The sequence below is a fragment of the Zingiber officinale genome, chromosome 3A (assembly GCF_018446385.1).
Source record: "Zingiber officinale cultivar Zhangliang chromosome 3A, Zo_v1.1, whole genome shotgun sequence".
Taxonomy (NCBI): Eukaryota; Viridiplantae; Streptophyta; class Magnoliopsida; order Zingiberales; family Zingiberaceae; genus Zingiber; species Zingiber officinale.
In genome coordinates this window covers 141,200,148-141,206,635 of record NC_055990.1, presented here as the reverse complement: position 1 = coordinate 141,206,635, position 6,488 = coordinate 141,200,148, and the positions used below count along the sequence as shown (strand labels likewise).

The window sequence follows — 6,488 nt, the reverse complement described above, 5'->3', positions numbered from 1 at the left end:
AAATGGATAATATTGAAATGTTCCTATGCGATTCAATAGCACACTGTTATTCATGAGTTTAAGAGATGAATACAAAAACTATTCTATAAAATACAAGAGAACCCTTTATATATGCGAGCCAATGTTGATACAGTTTAATATGAAATTTATTTTAGCAAATATTTGACAAGATATTTTAATGAGACAAAGAGATAAATTAAATATTTTCTTAGTTCAAGGGATGAATGAGAACACAAATTGGACTCTTGTCTTTTTTGTGTGTAGCGTAAGCTTTTAATCTACTTATTGGTGGATAAAATTGAAGACAAGGACATGAGAGGCTCTTCTCTAGCCATTTCCCTCCATATCTTTTTTTTTTTCTTTTGTTTTCTTTCAAAAGTTTACTTTGATTATATTCCTTTGTCGTTGTCGTCGTCTGTCTTCATCTTCTTCTTCTAGCGGCGTGTGCAATGCACAAAAGAAACTCCAACTCACCTTCCTTCCACACCTATAAATCCACCCAAACACTCTCTCAAGAACACGCACAACAACTTCTCCCCTCTAATCTCTCTTGCTCAATCCCCCTCCTTCACCATGTCGACCTGCGACAACTGTGACTGCACCGATAAGTCCCAGTGTGTGTAAGTACTTTTATATAATATTGTTTTTATTATATTATCGATCTTTAAAAATATATATATATATTCTATTTTATTATTATTAATCAAGTCTTCTTTGTTACGCTGATTTATAGGAAAAAGAGGAATAACTACACAATTGATATCATCGAGACTGAGAAGAGGTATTACACTAAACTTTTAAATTCTAAACTCTAAAGTGAACCCTGAAAACATAAAGTGACCCTTTCTGATTGGTTACGTGGGGTTTGATGGCGCAGCTACTTGGACGAGGTTGTGCACGGTGGTGTGGTAGCTGCTGAGGCTGAGCACGGCGGGCAGTGCAAGTGCGGCACGGCCTGCGCTTGTGTTGACTGCCAATGCGGCAAATGATCAAACACCTTCAGGGCTGCTGCTTGTGCTTGAAATAAATAATTAGAGTTGAGGTTTATGAACTTCAGCGGTGTGTTACTTGTGTGCTAATTAAGGTGTGATTATGATTATGATCTGCATAATCTACCTCTGTATTAGCTAAACCCTGTTATCCATCTGAAATATATAGTTTGTTTTTATATATAATGATTAGCTCTGCTCCTTCAAAAGTGATATTTAATTAATTAAGATCTTACGATTTAATTAGAGTATTTTGAAATTATATTTGTCATATTAAATTTATGACTTTTAACATATAATATTAATATAAATATTTTAGACAATATTACCTACATGAAGCATGAATAAAAATTATTCATATTAGATAGTTGAAGTTAGTTTGGATTGTGATTTGTTTAATGAATTCATTAAAAATTATAAGAATATGATGAGATTGATCTAAAATAATCCTGGAAGGTTTAAGATTTTAATTTATAAATTATCCATGATTATAATTCAGAAAAGTTTCTCTTGGTATACATGAATTATGCTTGTATGACACACACAGTTACATTACACTCACTTTGCATGAGAATCTAAAATAATTTCATATTTTTAAATTTTAAACATTATGTATTATTATTTAATAAACTATTGAATTGATCTATTATTTAATATTCTGGAGGTCGAAATATGTATAAATTATATTCTAGGTCGTCAAACTATTATAAAAAAATCATATGATTCGGTCTAAAATTGAATATAGCATTTGAGTTTTCTTTTATTTACATTTCCCCTATTTATTTTTTATAATTTTTAAAAGTTTTATCGTTTTCAACCGTTTTATTTTAAAGAAAAAATTATATATATATATATATATATATATATATATATATATATATATATATATATATATATATATACACCACAGATTTAATATACTAAGCGACACTTTGTGTGTAACCATATACGACGCGTATACGTGGCAATGCCAACTTGATTTCTTTGGAAAAAAATATTCGTTTTACTCTCTCTCCGCTTCCGCTTTTATTCAAAACAACAGCATAGGAATTTTCCTCAAATTCTAAATTTCCCTGGCCGCTCACTCTCACTCTTGCCTCTTCCTTCATCGCCGGCTTCCATCGCAACTGACTGAAGTTCCCCAAACTGCGTGTTGAACACAAAGGCGACGCTGATGTAAAAGCCTCTCTTTTTCCATTCTCGATCGTAAGTCTTTCCCCTCCACTGTCTGTTATTCAGTTGTGTACAATTTTTTTTTTGCATCATATATATATCCTACCAAGCACAAGCCCTAACTACTATGTTGTCAGTTTTCTGCTTATATAATTTGCAGGTAACTTGCCAAACATCATTTCCATCTGCATTTTATAACCAATGGTAAATCATTTCATTGTAAGTTGTAATTCCCTATCGTGATCCTAAAGGAATATTAGAAGGAAGGAAGGATTTATGCTACAATGTGTAAGGTTGACGCCTGCTACAAATGCCTGCAGTCACTTGGGCAGTTAGCTACTATAAGTTGTAGCAGCTACATCGACAGGTAACTACTACACCTTATAGTAGCTAACTGTCCATGTAGCTGCTACAATATGTAGCAGCTACTTGGTAAGTTATTTTTGTAGCAGCTATATTTTCTAGCAGATATTATCCCTACAAATATTTTTATTATGTATATCAACTTGGTAAAAAATTATTTAAAATTATTTTTTCTACTGCAACCCCTTTGCTTTGCTGCTATACGTTGTAGCAGCTACTTTGACAATTAACTGCTACACCTTATAACAACTAACTTGGAATGTTAGCTGCTACAACGTTGTAGCAACTACTTCCGCAGTGATAGCTATTATAACATTGTAGCAATTACGTTCCAGAGTGGAAGTAGCTAAATCGACGGTTAGCTACTACAATATGTTAACAACTACTTGGAATGATAGCTGCTACAACTTTGTAGCAACTATCACTGTGGAATTAGCTGCTACACCTTATAGCAGATAACTTGGAATGTTAGCTGTTACGACGTAGTAGCAACTACTTCCACTGTGGAAGTAGTCGCTACACCATTGTAGCAGCTAACTTGGAATGCTAGTTGCTACAATGTTGTAGCAACTGTTTCTTCGTTTACGCTCAACAAGATGTGACTCTACATTTTTCAAGCAATAATAAATCAGATCAATCTCAGTTTTTTATTCAGATCAATTTAATGAGCTTCTACACATTGTATTAGTTAATGTATAAATAGTTTGAAGCTGCTACACGTTGTAGCAGGTGTAAAAGGCCCCCTTTGTCCATTCTAGATCGTAAGCCTTTCCCCTCCACTATCTGTTATTCAGCTGTGTACAATTTTTTTTATACCATATATATATCCTACCAAGCACAAGCCCTAGCTGCTATGCTATCAGTTTTTTGCTTATATAATTTGCAGATAACTTGCCAAACATTATTTCCATCTGCATTTCATAACCAATGGTAAATCATTTCATTGTAAGTTGTAATTCCCGACCGTGATCCTAAAGGAATATTAGAAGGAAGGATTTATGCTATAACGTGCAAGGCCGACGCCTGCTACAAACACCTGTAGCCACTTGGACAGTTAGCTGCTACAAGTTGTAGCAGCTACTTCAACAGGTAACTACTACACCTTGTAATAGCTAACTGTCATTGTAGCTGCTACAAGGTGTAGCAGCCACTTAGTAAGTTGTTTTTGTAGCAGCTACATTTTCTAGCAGATATTACTCCTAAAAATATTTTGATAAAAAATTATTTAAAATTATTTTTTCTGCTGCAGCGCCTTTACTTTGTTGTTACACGTTGTAGCAACTACTTCAACAATTAACTGCTACACCTTGTAGCAGCTAACTTGGAATGTTAGTTGCTACAACATTGTAGCAGCTACTTCCATAGTGATAGCTACTACAACATTATAGCAATTACGTTCCAGAGTGGAAGTACCTAAATCGACGGTTAGCTACTATAATATTGTAGCAGTTACTTAGAATGATAGCTGCTACAACGTTGTAGCAGCTATCACTGTGGAAGTAGCTACTACACATTATAGTAGCTAACTTGGAATTTAGCTGCTACAACATAAAGTAGCTACTATAGAATAATTGCTACACGTTGTAGCAGCTAATCGGCAGTAGCTGCTACAACGTGTAGCAGCTTATCGGTAGTAGCTGCTAAAGGGGACAAATAAATGATGGATTACAACATGTAGCAGCTTATCGACAGTAACTGCTACACGTTCTAGCAGATAGTCAGTTGTTGCTGCTACAACTTGTAGTAGCTACTGTTGCATGTTGTAGCAGCTAGTCAGCAGTTGCTTCAACACCGTGTATATATTACTCCCCTCATAATTGTTAAATCGTGAAAGTGATAGACTAATTACCCTTTTGTCCACCCTTCCACGACCATGACCACTACTAACCCATACTAAGTTTGAGAGTAGCCACCGTCGCTTCGTCTATCAACCTCACTACGACGTCTAGTTTCCTCCTTTGAATATGTGTCCCTATCGTAAGTTATTTTAATTTGACTCTTCACCTAGGAATTAGGGTTGACTTTTAGGGTTTATATGGTTTTGAATCGACTCCTAGAATAGCGTAGTTACCTCTACGAGCATTTAAATATTTCCTCTATATTATATTTTCTACTAATGTATCTTCATGTACAATTGAAATTTTTAAATTTATTTTGAGTGAAATATGTCATTCTCTAGTAATGGAAAAAAACCTGTGATGCTAATCAGCTAGCTATACATTCCCCAAGTTGTTGAAGATTGAAACCCATGAATTGGGATAGAATTTGCATCATTGGAGGAGGTATATTCGTTCTGTAACCAATATGCACGTGAAGCCAGATTTAGTACAAGATTAGGCAACATCAAGAAAAATTAGAGGGCAAATGAAGTTGGAGTTGGATGAAAATAATTTGTATGCTTTAAAGGACATACAAATGATAAACGAAAAAAAGAAGCACAAGTTGACAGTATAAAGGAAAGAGAACAAGATGCATCTTTGACTGGTGAGGAGACAAATTTCTTGGATGAACAATTCGATTGTATATACAGTAAAATTTAAGAGATGAACATTAGCAGAAAATGTGGCAATCAAAGTCAAAGGAAGAAAGCCATCGATGGGGCCCCCTCTATTGTTGATCTTCTTTAGTAAGGGCAAAGGGCTATGCGAAAAGATTAAAATCTTCAAAAGAGACGTCTACCTCAAAGTTCAGGCTATGTCGTGGATGCGATCACCGAGGTGTCTCACACGACAAGCGCAACTGTCCATTATTGTAACAAGGGTATGTGTCCATTAATTATGCATTTGTAGTACAATTTTATTCTTGAATCAATGATTTTTATCCGTTAATAATAAATTTGATGATGAGTCGATTGTTAGATCAATTGCTACAGAGAAAGATAATACCAACAATGACGAATCATATGAAGAAGATTTGACATCTATAGCTGGTATTTTAAAAGTTTTATTTAGCTATATTACTGAATCCTAATAAATTTTGACTTATAATTATCTATGTTATTGTAGGTTCTAACAACTTTCCCTTTGAGTTATGAGGCTAGGTTGACCAAACTCTCGATGAGCGGTTATTACTTATTACACTATAATTCCATTAATAATCTGAGATGTATTACATAAAGCCTAACTTTTTGTTATAATAAATTCATTTTTCCATTGAACTTGCTTTCATCACCATCCCTCTTTCTTCCATTAATTAATTGATGGGTCTGAGGATCTCCATAAATTAAATACTTTCAAATTATATAAATGACCATTGAATTATTAATAGAGATTAAGGCTTGTTAGCTACATCCGCAGTAGCTGCTACACTTTGTAGCATATCACGTCTCTAGAGTTGTCAGACGGGCCAACCTGTGGCGGGGTGGGTTGGCCCGTTGTGTACTAACCATTTGGCGGGGCGGGGCGGGCCAACCCGCCAACTTGGCGGGTTGAGAAATTTCCAACCCAACCCATTCTAAGGCGGGTTGCAGGTTTGGCGGGCCAACCCGCGGGCCCATCAAAAATTTTTAAAAAAAATTTAAAAATATTTCATATCTTCAACATTTTACTTCGAAAAAGTTTTCTACAATTAAATATATATATAAACATGTATTTTAAATATAAATGAACACAAACGAGTACTTATGTGGGATGAAAAGTACTATTTTTATTTCAAAATTATAATAAAGAAAGATAATAAATTGGCCTAAAACTTAGCTTACATGTGTTTTTCAACCCGCGGGCCGACCCGCGCGGGTCACGGGCCTAGGTGGGTCGACCCACGACGGACTTGGGTTGATAATATTCCAACCCAACCCGCTTAAATTGTTTGGCGGGGCGGGCCAATCCGACGGGCCCAACCCAAATTGACGGCTCTACATGTCTCTGAAGTAACTTCTATAATTTGTAGCAGCTAATCCGCACTAACTGCTACAGAGTGTAGCAGCTAATCTTCAGAAGCTGCTACACTTTGTAGTAGTTACTC

At 35.2% G+C, this 6,488-nt stretch overlaps 1 long non-coding RNA gene across 1 annotated transcript; it reads left to right on the top strand.

The window, feature by feature from the left end:
• The first annotated feature begins 468 nt into the window (after window positions 1–468).
• LOC122054081 lies at window positions 469–1,170 on the top strand. Its single transcript, XR_006132550.1, has 3 exons — window positions 469–620; window positions 734–781; window positions 878–1,170. It is a non-coding gene; the product is annotated as an uncharacterized LOC122054081 (long non-coding RNA).
• The last annotated feature ends 5,318 nt before the right edge of the window (window positions 1,171–6,488 follow it).